This window comes from Nuphar pumila, chromosome 13, assembly GCF_984573655.1.
Source record: "Nuphar pumila chromosome 13, dmNupPumi1.hap1.1, whole genome shotgun sequence".
Classification (NCBI taxonomy): domain Eukaryota; kingdom Viridiplantae; phylum Streptophyta; class Magnoliopsida; order Nymphaeales; family Nymphaeaceae; genus Nuphar; species Nuphar pumila.
In genome coordinates, this window is record NC_143261.1 from 87,974,664 (window position 1) to 87,989,463 (window position 14,800).

Below are 14,800 nucleotides of genomic sequence, written 5' to 3' on the forward strand. Positions count from 1 at the left end.
TGAGATAAACTTTGTTGACAATGCAATGCTGAATAAGCGGGGAGTTTTTACCGGTATTAAATTCTCAAAAAAAGGCATACACACCGATAAAAGGGGAAAATATTAGCTGCGATGCCATGGTTGTTGGTCCCAGCCAATGTTGTCAGAATCGTATCGGACTCTGAGTTGATTTTCAAAACGATTTAGGGAGCCGACCCTTTTAGATTCTGAACCGAATCCATTTGAATAGGCTAATTTTTAATCAATAGATAACATGTGTTAAAGTAGTATTAAATAATATTTTAAACTTTTTTAAAATTATTTAAAAAATAAGCCGAAACAGCTTGTTTTGTTTCGATTTTTGGCCGATTCAATATGAACCGATTCACAATGAGACTGACAACAATGGCTCCAGCCCCGCAGTTGAAACAGAGATAGAGAGAGAGCCTAAAGAAAATCAACATTAATACTCATGAAAATCAACAAATGTTGAACCCATGAACCGAACACAGAAGAAACAAAACTAAAATATAGAAAAAACAAAGCTAAAGAAAAGAAACTACAGACAACTAGCAACAAAACAACAAAGCCTACTCAACCAGGATCCGCAAGATTAGAAGAAACCACCGCTGAGTGAACGTCATTCAGATGAGAGGAGAGGTCTCTAAGATGCATACGTAATATTGCATATACATCAACTAGGATTTTATGAACAAGATGATTAAAGATGACCGGAATTTGACGGAAAGTAGCATCATTGCGTGTCATCCAAACAAACCACCAAGTAGTAAGCAACCATGTCTTCCAGATCAGTCTCCACCGCTTGCATTGTCTAATTTTAATAGGGCCCAGGAGAAGATCAAGCGCAAAAGACTCTTCTTTGACAATTACGTTCGGAGATCTCCACGTCCTATTAAATAAGGCCACAAAGATTGGGCAGAACCAAAATAAATGAAAAGTAGTTTCTTCAGCAGCTTGACACAACACACACCAACTTGGAAACTGAAAGCCCAACTTCTTTAAATAACTGTGAGTCTGAACCCTATCATGCCAAATTAACCAAGCCAAGAACCGAGATCTTGGAGAAGGGCCCTTACCCCATAACGCACACTCAGGGAACCAATCTGCCCCTTGGGGGAGCAACGATCTATACACTTTGTGGGTGTGGAACGCTCCATTTGGAGTAATCACCCATTGCAACCACTGATCATAATTTCCAGCATCCCCAGTTTGATCTCTAAAGGACGATAAGGCTCTCAGCCACATGCTTCGCAAGTGCAAGATCGCCAGACCCCAGGGTTCCATGGCGAAAAAGAGATAAATCAAGAGCACCATATTTAGCATGGAGCAAGCGAGCACATGGAGAGCCTGGTTGATGAGCCATCCAACATTGCTTGGCTACGAGAGCAATACTCCTCTGTCTTGGAGCAAAAGCACCTAAGCCAGCCATACGCCTCGGTAAGAGAGAGAGAGAGAGAGAGAGATGTGTAACCGGATCAAATCTTGTTATACCTGTTTTTGAACCGGATCTAAAAAGTACTCATGACTGACCCAACTTGATTTGAGTCCATGTCTGATCTGCGTCTTACTAAAATTACAGAGCCAAATGGATCAACAAGTTAGGGCATAAATCAAGTCAGACATATACGGGTTGGGTCATGAATAGACCCATTATTTGAATCAGGTCTAAAAATTAGGCTTCATCCAAATCAAATTTGATTTAAGTTCAGTTACGACTGAAATCATGGACCTGCATGGGTTAACTGGTTTGGGTATAAATTTGGTCAAATATAAACCGTCTGGGTCTTTAACGCACTTATTTTTAAATCAGGTTTGAGACTTTGATCTGCATGGGTTAATAGGTTCAAATATAAATCAGGACTGGTATAAATGGATCCCTATCCAATTTGATTTGGGTCTAGTCGAACTGTGGGTATGACAGTTTGAAGACACGTCTATAGATTAATGGAACGTCTCTTACAACCACATGGAAAATTGATTAATGATTCGATCTTATATTAATTTCGATAGAGAAATGAATGTTGCTAGCACATTTGAAAATTAAGTGACCGACATTGGCACATGCAAAAGCTTGTTATTTTTTTAAATGCTTTTTTTTAAATGAAGTAGACCAAATAATATAAAGGAAATTGATTGGATTAATGCTAAAGATGTTTAAATTTATCATGGGACAATATATGGTGATTAGGTACAACCATATTATGGTGGTACATGCCATTAGCCGTTGGATCACCCTTTATCCAACGGCTATTTTGGTTCCTTCATAAAGGAGTACATTAAAGCCAGTTCATGCCAAGCATTAAATTCGTTAGAATCACCCCATACACTATTAGGAGACCCTTTCAACTCTCTCTCTCTCTCTCTCTCTCTCTCTCGTGTGCAAAAACCTAAATGTGTATATAAAATGGATAGTTGTGTAGATGGAACCAAGTTATACTGATCTGTTTTTATATCTGATCCATTTTCATCACCAACCCAAATAATTCTTCTATATAGTATGTATTTGAACTGACCCAAACCCAAACAAGAAATGTGCACTCAAACCCTTATCGCACCCATTTTCATACCTGACCCACATAGATATACAGAGTACGTACCTTCCTAAATATAAATCAATATTTGGTCTAAATCGCTAATTCAGTACCCAACATATTTAGTAAGTTTGAAATGCATAATAGACTGTATGAAGTCCAAGATAAAGTCCTAATAAATCTTGTAGGGGTGGGCAACGGGTCGGGGGTCGGACTTGGGCCTTTAAATTTGGCCCAAGTTTGGCTCCAACAGGGCCACAGCTCCACACACGGCCCGTTTTGGCCTATATATATATACATAATAGAGAAATTGATAGCTGCTTACATGTTAGGTGCTAAATAATACATGCTAAACGGGTTTTTCTGCCCTTTCGGTGTTTTTTTTCGCAGTTCCAACCCCATAAATATGTTGGGCATTGTCGATTTACGAGGAATCCACACCTGGATCATGTGTTTTCGATGAAAAAAATGATATTTAGAGCCTTAAAAATTTTACAAAGATTTTGGACTGTTTATTTTTTCAAACCTTATAAAAACCCACCCATCGAATGCTTCAATAGCTGATCCTTATAAAATCAAGTACATAGATCTTTACGATCAAAATTTATAAAAAAAAAAAAATTGAAAAACCCATTTAGCACCTAACGTGTGAGCAGCTACCAATCACTCTAACATAATATATATATATATATATATAAATATATATATATATAAATATATATATAATATAATCTGCCTGGCCCGATTAAGCCCACCGGCCTAACAGGCAGGCAGTGGGTGAGGTTTTCCCAACAGACCGGCCCAAACAGGGCTTTTGGCACAGTCCGTCATTGACGGGCTGGCCCGGTCCATTAGCCAGGCCAAGCCTGTCCATTGCCCACCCATAAAATCTTGTATAGGGTCTGTGCTACAAGTTCAGTTTTTGCGTGATTTGCGTTGGGCTAACATATTAGTCCAAATGGACCCTTGTAATTATGCCATTCATTCTGGATTCTTCCAACTGCGGTAAGTCTTAATGACATTAAGCATGGATATGTTGTTGGCTTGATTTTATTCGAGTAGGGGTTCTACTTAAGACTAGATTCGTTTGAGCCCGTTTAGTTTTGCACCCGAGCATGTTGACCCATATGGATTTATAAATTTTAGTCATACCCATCAACACATGGGCCTAATTCATCCACACTCGGGTCTAATTTTCAAACCTGATTAAAATAGTGGGTCAATTTATGACCCAACCCATTTGGACCTCATCCAGTTCTTACTAAAATCCGTTAACACATATGTGTCTATGCTTTTTACTCGTACTCAAACCTGGAACCAGACCCAAACGAACTTGGGTTTGGTTTGGGTTTAATTTTCAGACTTGGTTAAAAATAAGTCGAGAGAATTCGACCTGAACTCTAAAACTGAATTGCCTCATTGCACGTCTAGTGTAGTTTGTTGACACAGCAGTTGTAAGACAGAGAATATATATATATATATATATATATATATAGAGAGAGAGAGAGAGAGAGAGAGAGCGAGACGTTTTGGTCTTTGAAAAGCCATCGTTATCTTGCACGGTGCCAGCTGGATTTGAGCCGGCTTAACCTCAAAAAAGTCATCCAGGCTGGGTATCTTTATAGATGGAACAAGAACAACCGTTGGATCAAGGATGATCCAACGGTCAACGTTATGGTGCCACCATAATATGGCGGTACCGAACCACCATATATTCTCCCATTTATCATAATGGGTATGCATTTGTTTCGGGATTAGGGTCAGTTGAGCTGATAAGTTAGGTCCAAAACGGGTTTGGTTTTGTGTTTGGACTGGGTTACGGGTATGAAAAGAGTTTGACAACAAATCAGATACAAATTGTATAGGGCTATTTGAGTCGGTTACGATGATTATTAGGTCTAAAAAGTAGCATGAAACGTAAAGCAGGATTTGTTTAGGACGGGAATGTAGAAGCACGTGAGAAGCAATCAGGATGAAATGAGTAGGAAGCCAAATGATGCGAGAGGGAAGCTAGTGAGATGCGCGCTTCCCATAAATAGGAAGCGAGTTTTCCCAGTGTAGCACTTCCTGCTTAGGATTCCCCTTAGATAGGGGTGGACAGCGGGCCAAGTAGCCTACGGGCTGTTGGGTACCCAGCCCGAATTGGGTCGGGCTCGGGCTGCAATTTGCAGCCTCAGCCCAAGTAAAGTCAGGCCAGGGCCTCGTGTAGACTACATAGGACCCGACAGACCTGACCCGAGCGTGAGTATGAATGGGTCTGGCCTGTTGGGTGGGCCGATGAACACCCCTACACTTAGAGAGGTGCCTCCAGTAACTATGGTCCGACCCAATTACACCCTGTCAGAGAGAGAGTGATTTGAATGCCTTGTTGAAGGGGGAAGAAATAATCTTATAATTAAAAAGCAAATAGGCAAACTATGATTTACAGCTGGAGCAGCAATCCTCTGTATATAGAGAATAACATGAAGTGAGTGGAGTCCTCCTTGGTTAAAAAGTTAAAGATAGCTCCTAAGTTCTGGTTTACCTGAATAAACCATCCTGTTGAATCAGGGTCTACATTTGGGTCAGTATGTTCCCATCGAATCATCCCATTTCCTACTCCTTGTGTGAAAACCTTGGTTTGAAACCCCCATTTTATTGTTACAAATTACCATGGCATTTTCAACAGAGATCCAAGCCAGCAATTTTCAGCTAAGAATTGGACTTAAATCCAGATCCAGAATTGAGATGGTTTTAACAGGCTAGTCTCTAATTCTCATTTTGTCACAGAGAAAGTTATCAGTGAATTTGGTGTGACCGGCATTATTGGCTCATATATATATATATATATATATATATATATATATATATATATATATATATATATATATATATATATATATATATATAAAGGTAAAGAACTAATGAGCTATAAATCTTAGGTGCAAATTGTATTGACTCAATCTAACCACGTAGATGTGTTCAACATGGTTTGTTTGCGAAGGATCAAGCCTTGGATAGTGCTTTTCTGATGTAAAAATATGATCATTTGGGTTATGAAATTTAGCACATTTTGAGCCATCACTATAAGAAATTTGTGGATTAGTGACGACCGCAATCCGTCGTTGTAGAGTTTAGTGACGGATTAACGATGAATTAACGACAGCTAACTTTTATCACAAATTTTTAGTCGCTAACTAGTGACGGAACAGATCTGTCGCTACTTTCGTCGCTAAATTGCGATGAATTAGCGAATGCTATGATTCGTCGCAAGGCTGTCATTAATTTGCAGAGATTTGAGTTTGTGACAGATATGAATCCATAACTAATTGCCGCTATTGTAGCGGCGAAATTGCAACGGATTAAAATTCATCGCACAACATGAGCCGATTCAGTTTTGTGACAGATAAATATTCGTTCCTGGTTCATCCCTAAATTGGAGGCTGATACTAATTAGCGACGGATAAAATCCATTGCTAATCCGTCATAAAAAAATTAAAAATTTACAAAAAAATATTTAAAATCTAAATATCGAGAAAAAAATTCTTGTGATACAATTTATATATCCTGTGTATAAAAACTAAAGTACACATAAAAAATACATATACAAAGCAACTAAAACAATTTATCGATCCACTATAATCTTCGTCAAGTTCTAATTATTTACAAGTGAACATTTACAAAGAGTTTCTTTTGAAACAACAAGAAGGTACAATAAATTCAACACATGAATCTAATTATCGCCAAGCTTCTATGCGTCATCTTCTTCATTATCTTGATCTGCCCCTTCAGCTCCTCTACGTTGATTATCGCCAACATTCTACAAGAGAAAAGAAAGGTTAGTATTGATAAATAAAATATAATAAAATAAATTATATGCATTGCACCTAAGCTAAAGCAATTAAAGTAACATGAGTGAATTACACATAGTCTAACTAGCAATAAAGTGAAGGATATTAATAGAATTAAGATGTGTTCTAAGGCTGACAGAAAAAAAATTCATAATGATTCAATCATGCAAATATTCTAAGGTTGTCAAAAAACTCTCAGTGTGATTCAATCATGCATATATGTGTTCTAAGGTAGTGAAAAAACTTACATAGTGATGGAATCATGCTTATATGTGTTCTAATGTAGTAAAAAAACTTTAATAGTGATGAAATAATGCATATGTGTTATAAAGTAGTCAAAACTTTCATAGTGATGAAATCATGCTCATATGTGATGAAATCATGCATATACTAGCTTAAAATCTAACGACATGAAACTTTCATACATGATAGGCACCTACAAACGAAGTTTTCCTGTCCCAAAAAAAGCCGTATAACTCATTACGGACAACGTCTGGAATTGCTTCATGTAAATAGTCATGCATTGTGTCCTTAACAAGCTGGCGGACACCATCCCAAGAATTAGGCAGGTCAATCTGATGCTTGGAGCTGATGCTGGTGGGAGAACTCTGAGAGCCGTGACTGGATGAGGCAACGACTGGTGAGGTGTTCATATTACTTCCAAACCCAAACACACGACCCTTTTTTGGTTCACCTGTTGCAGTCACCCATGCTGCAAGATCAAAAGGCGGATGCTGAGTAGAGTCATCACCATATCGCTCTACCATCTATTGCTCGTATGACTCCTACAAAGTAATGATTATAGTGTGGATTAATAATTAAGAATTACAATGTTTATGATAACTTGTATATTATAATATTTATTAATACAATAAATACATATTATTGTCGTTCTCGCCTTCTCTGATACGAACTCTCTTGTGGTCTTACGTTTATGTGTTTCAACAAACACATCCTGGTATGGCACAATGCCTCCTTTTTCTACTTTCTGCGAAGTTAAATGATACAAAATTTATTTAACAGGTATGCAACAATACTTATAAATTTGATAATATATATATTGATGAATTACCATTTTCTTCAGGTGGCTCCCAATTGTGCAGCCTTCGCTGAGCAGTTTCAAAATTCATGCTTTGCCCAGTTGCCACACATTGTATCCCAAAAATTTGACCTGATATTAGGAGGGTCATGGCCCTTCAACTGCAGTGGATCATCTATCCCGCCAGATGCTTTTCTTGCTGTAGTCTCTATATTATGCAGCATGTCTGCAAATCGACTGACAACCACCTTCTGCCACACCTTCCTCGCATCTTGCTCCTCCATCGTAGTCGTGAAGCGATTCAAAGCCTATAAATAATTTTAGAAAGTTAATAGACATGACTATAAAAAAAAATTAAATATGAAACACATTAACTATGAAAAACGATTATATACCATGAATGAGGATCACAATATGTCCAACACCTCCTTCGGGTACTCTTTCCATTAAGCAACTGGTCCTGGTAGATGTTGAACTAGTGATTGCCTAATCTCTCGTATTACTTCTTGTAGCTCGAACCTCGCGCTGCATATGAATTGGTATACATTAACTATCAATATATAATATTTATAAGATAAGTGAAAATGAAATACTTACTGTCGATTATCGATATACACTATTTGAATGAGTCGTCGTGTGTCAGACTGAGAAGACCCTGCATCCGGCGTTATCTCGAGACGTGTATGAATAACTGGTGTAGGTGGGTCATGTGCAGACGAAACATCATCTATAGAAAAATGAGTTAGAAATTCACACAATGCATATTTAAACTAATCAAGTACACAATTAGTTAAATGACATACCTATCAAAGCAGTCCATAAAGATGAAGCTTGAGACTGGTTACCATTGGGTACTCGACCACTGTGACCTCCACGAACCATATTCTAACAAATAAAAAATGTCATGCAATACATTCAAACATTATAATACCTTCAAATTATTCAAATCATTGCAATAAATTTCAATACATTCAAATCATTCACATCAAATATTGCAATACATTAAAACGTAAGATATGAAATCACTTGCTAATCATGGATAACTTATCCTTAACTTGCAATACAATTGAATCAGTTACACAACTCTATATCTTCATGGATACATAATCAAATTGAAAATAACTTCATACAAGACATTCAAATATTATAATATATTCAAATCATCGCAATACATTCAAATCATAATTGTATACCTATTGAAGATACATAATCAAATCGAAAATAACTTTATGCAATACATTTAAGCATTGCAATATCTTCAAATCATTGCAATACATTTCAATACATTCAAATCATTCACATTAAATATTGCAATACATTAAAACATAAGATATGACATCACTTGCTAATCATGGATAACTTATCCTTAACTTGCAATACAATTAGATCAGTTACACAACTCTATATCTTCATGGATATATAATTAAATCGAAAATAACTTTATGCAAGACATTTAAATTATTCAAACATGTTATAATACATTCAAATCATAACTCTATACCTATCTAAGATTCACATCAAATAGAGGTATGTATTACAAGATGTATTTCATTAGCTCGAGAATGCTTCCTCATCAGTTGCTTGACCTTCATATTTTTCTTCTTCTTCCGCCTCCTCTTCATTATCTTCTTCTTCTTCTTCATTGGGCGCCCATCCACTTGGTATATCATTTGAATCACATTCTTCCATGCATGTGCCATCGGACAATGGAGATATGACATGCATACCATGTGCGACATCATGACCATAAGAGAAGTCATATATATCATCTGATTGATAGTAATCACTCTCTTCAGTTAACTTGTCTTCCTGTAACTGATCATACTCAGGGCATAGTTTGGACTTCACATTGAAAACTGCCCACCATTCATTTCTATCTGACTTTCTTGTACTCGGATATGAAGTATAGTAAACTTATTGAGCTTACGAGGCTAATCTGAATGGTTCATATGTTTCAAACCTTGATTTATGATTTACCTCCACAATGCCCGAAGCATTGTCTACTCTTGTCGTTGTGGGATCAAACCAATGACACTTGAATAAAGTTATCATATTATTTATGCCTAAGTAAGTCAACTCCATTATTTCTTCTATAACACCGTAGTAGTCATGTTCATTTTCATCGTACTTGCTACCCTTGACACATATGCCACTATTCATCATTAACTTGTTTACACCGTAGTCTTTTGTATGAAATCGATAACCATTTACGATGTACCAGTTGTAACATTGCACAATTTTGGTCAGACCATTTTGTAAATAACATATTCCTTTATCTTTAACATCACCATGGCAGACCTATAAGCATAAACAATGACTGTGATCATGACCAATTAAGTAACTTATTGTTGTTTACATGGAAAAAATGTATGTCATCATCCTTACCAACTGTTTCAATCATGCCACAAACTTATTTTCACGTTCTTTCTGTACTTCTGCATCAGTGAGATGTGAAAGTTCTCTTCACAACTCTAGATCAAATTGTCTACACTTAACAAATACTTATATTATCAAACCATGTACGTATGTATAAAACTTAGTGTTACATATTAAATATACTTACTCGATGTATGGGTCGATCGTTGAGCAATTAAAAAGGATATATATTTGTGCTGCATCTTGCTCTCGATCTTCCAAGAGTCTTGACCGACAACTGCCAAAGGCATGCCCAAGTAGTTGAAATATCGATAGTTTGTCAGCTACAGTAAATTGTTCACCATCATTATTACGAGATGAGCATGTGTAACGTTTTGGAATGTGAGGTTCAAAGTATATAGATGAGAAATTTGAAATCTCTTTTAAAGTGTACGCCCACAAATAGAGTCCTCTATTTTTGCTTTATTTCGAACCTTTTTTTTAGGTCAAACATGCATCTATCAACAATATACATCTCAAAATACAATAAATTTATCAATATCATTAAAGAGAAAAATATAAAAAAATATATACCTTTCAAATGGGTACATCCATCGATATTGCACAGGACCACCAACCCTTAATTCATATAGCAAATTTATGATCACATGTTTCATAACATCGAAAAATGCTGGCAGAAATATCTTTTCTAACTGACAAATAATAGTGATGACAGAATCATCAAGATTCTTTACCTCAGATACTACGACTTCTGATGCGCAAAATATTTAAAAAAATCTACTCAACTCGGATAATATCCTTCATATAGGTTTGTCTAACATATCGTGGAATGCTAGGGGTATCAACCATTGCATAATGACATGACAATCATGGTTCTTCAACCCATATAATTGTCCCTCGTCTATCTTCACAGCCCGAGCAATGTTAGAGACGTATCCATCTAGAAATCTCAATTGTCTCAACCATTGACATACCTGCCTTATTTGATCTGGTCCAAACACGTACCTTGCATTTAGTTTCAGTACTTTGCCATTGTACTCTTTGAGTTCAAATTCTGGTCTTTTACATATTATTTTTAAATCCATACGGGTCTTCGGATTATCCTTCATTTTTTCTTTGACATTCATTATCGTATTGAACATATTATCAAACACATTTTTCTCCACATGCATCACATCCAAATTATGTCATATCAATAAGGTGAGCTAATATGATAGTTTCCAAAATATAGACTTCTTTGTCCAATTATGATCCTTCTCAAATTCAAGGAAGAGCGTTGGGCTACGGGCATCTGTCAGTCCATATGGAAAGTATCACAATCTTTTTAAAATGTTTATGCCAGACAACCTTGTAGGTGGACCTTCTATTTCAGTTGTGCTTACTCGAAACACATTTTTTTGTCATCGAAACAGATGGTCGCTGGGTAGAAATCGATGGTGACAATCAAACCAGCATGACTTCCTTCTATGCTTTAATCTAAAAGATTTTGTATCCTCCATGCAGTACGAATATGTCAACCTCCCATGTGTGCTCCAACCAGATAACATACTATATGCAGAAAAGTCACTGATTGTCCATAGAATAACAACCTTTATATTAAAGTTTTATTTTTTGTGGGCATCATACGTGAGAACACCATCATCCCACAGTACTTCCAGTTCATCAATCAATGGCCTTAAATATACATCAAGATTTTGGCTCAGAGAGGTCAGACTAGGAATCAATAGAGACAAGAAAAGATTTTGACGCTTCATACACAAGTATGGAGGAATGTTGTATGGGGTGACAAATACTGGCCAACACGAGTATGAAGTTGATCTACCCCAAATGGATTAAATTCACTTGTACATAAATCGAGCCTAACATTTCCAACTTCCATTGCAAAGGTCTGATGAGTACGATCAAAGTGCTTTCAAGCTTCTGCGTCAACAGGATGCGTGATCTTGTCTTCATCATGTCGAACTTTATTTGCATGTCATCTCATGTGTTTAGTTGTCCTCAAAGACATATACAATCATTGCAATCTAGGGGTGAGAGGGAAGTAGCGAAGCAACTTGTATGAACTTCCTTTGATCTTATGCTACCATTGCCTCTTGTCTTTGGCTTGAACCGAGGATGCCCACATGATGAGCATGATATGCTATTTTCCTGATCTTTGAAAAATAATATGCAGTGATTTAGACAAGCATCTATCTTTTAATACCCTATACCTAGAGCGTTGACCATAACCTTCGCATAATAGAAATTTCGTGGCAATTTCTCATCTTTGGACAACATTCTCTTCGCAATAAAGCACAAACGGTCAAAACATGATTGACTCAAATTAAACTCAGACTTTAGATTCAGTAGTTGAAGAACTGCAAACAAGATAATGTGACTCTCGCAACCATTCCAAAGTGGCTCATCAGCATTTCTAAGTAAATCATAAAATCTACTAGTTGCATCATTTGCTGATTCTTCCTCTACCTCAGTTGGTACATCAATAGGATCCATAGCAGAACCCAGTTCTGGTCTTGCAACATCAAATATCAAATCCACATATGAATTATCGTGCACCACATCCATCCGTGCATCAAAATTATTCCTAAATTCTTCATCATAAAGCATCAAATTCTGATAACCACTCACAAAACCCTTTCTGTATAGGTGATGTCTAACGTCATGAGGTTCTACAAATCGATTGTTCTTACACATCGTGCAGAGGCACCTAATCCGACCTGTGAGATCCACTGAACTAACAATTGTCGTTGAAAATTCAATAAAACTGTCAACACCATCAATATATTTAAGCGATACCTTATTGTCAACTATCCTACGATACATTCATTCACGGTTTGCAGTTATTTTGTCCTATGATATTACAAATATTATCCTAACCAATTAAAAGAGAATAATAAGAATGCTATGATGAAGAAAATATCAAATTTATCATGCATTCATGGTAGATGTAATGATTTGATATATATCACGCGCACACACACATATATGATGCATGCATTGATAACTTATCATTCATTTTCACGTGCAAACTCATTCATAATACGATACATTCATTTGAAGCATGTTTTCATGATACAATTTTACATGGAAGTCATAATCAAATTGAAAGTAACTTCATGCAAGCATGAATATAATCACATCAAACATTATAATACATTCAAATCATTCATATCAAAACAATGTCAAATATGTACCTACAACAAACACACTCAAATATCTCACTAACTACTATCATGAAATCCAAACTCCAAAAATAAGAACACTTTTATTTTCATAAATTAAAATCATGCTCAGCATGATTTCTGAACTCTATCAAAGCAGTCCTAGATATCAACAACTAAGTGAGTGTGTGAACAGAAAAGTATTTCATCTAAGAAATTAAATAACCTATGATGCACATGCATCACTTACTCACCACGGGTATTTACCTGATTTGCATTGCTTTTGTCACTTACTCACCACGGGTCACAGGGCACAAGCGGGATTCGTTGCAAAATCTGCAGGAGACACTATGTTAAAATAAAATTTATTACCCGATGACAAGGGGGGTGACACTTGTCAAAAATGAGCCCGGATAGGGAGACGCAACCCTCTGTTGAAAGCGAGACAAGCAGGGGCGCTGCCGATAGTAAGGTCAAGGTAGAGAGCAAAACCCCTGCTAGAACATTCACAGGAGGCAGGGGGGACCCCCAAAGGGAAGCATCGGGAGGCAGGGGCTGAGCCCCCTGCCGAGAATCAATCATGAGGCAGGGGGTCTCTCCCCCTGCCGAGGCAAAATTTCTCGGCAAGGGGTTCCGCCCCCTGCCAGGAAAATAGACAAGGGGTAGGGGGCTTTTCCCCCTGTCAAAATTATCGAGGGAAAGGGGGGGAAAGCCACCCCCTGCCAGGAAAAACAAAAGGGCAGGGGGCTTCTCTCCATGCCAATCATAATGAGGACAGGGGGCGGAGCCCCACTGCCGAAGAAGTCAAGAGGATAGGAAGCAAAGCCCCCTGTCGGCATTTGAAAGGACAAAGGTGAAGCCCTCTGTCCTGCCAAAGATTGGGGCAAGGGGAGGGCCTGACAGAGGCAATCAAGGCCTCTGCCAGCCCCCACTGACTACAAAGGGGTGGGGAGGGCCCGACAGAGGCTGTCAGGCCTCTATTGGCCCTCCGGCAACCATAGGGAGAAGAGGGAGGCTCCAACAGAGGTTGGCAGCCCTCTATCGAACCGTCAACGACCCTTATTTTAAGGGGGGAAAGCAAAGGGGAAAGGGGGGGGGGTTACCTGCAGAAGGCACCGATGAGAGGTCGCTGGCATGGTCGTCACAAGATGAGGTTGTCGGCTCATCGAAAAATGCAGAGGGGGAGCAACGAGAGAGAGAACAGGAGAGGAACGAGAGAGGGGGTCGTCAGGCGGCGGGCGGGCGATGGGAGGTCGACGGGTGGTGGGTGGGCGACGGGAGGTCAACGAGCGGGCCACAGATGAAACAGAAAGGGAAAAGGGGCTCGCATTAGGGTTTTATGGGAGAAATTAGCGATAAAATAATTTCGTCTCTACTTCGTCGCTACTTGGCGACAGAGTAGCGACGAAATTTTTTTGCCGATGATCCGTCGCTAAAGTGCGAAGGAACTTGAGACAGAATTTTTCCGTCACTAATCCGTTGCTAAGTAGCGACGAAAGTTTTTCGTCACTAATTACATAATTGTTAGTGACGAATAATTTTCTCAAGCAAATCCGTCACAAATTGGCGACGGATTATTTCCGTCAAATGTCCGTCGCTAATTAAAGTTTTTCTTGTTGTGCATTGTTTTTTAGACCCTTTAAAAACCTAATTACTTGTCATGATCACATGATTCAAAACAAACCATATAGATCACATATGTAACATATGATCTACAAAAAAAAAAAATTGAAGAAAAAAAATGATTTTTACTCAAGCTCTGTACCTTCATTAATAGTCAATATTAACCCATATATATATATATATATATGTTAGAACAACATATCATTATAATTTAAGCACTTCAAGCATGCAATCAATAAT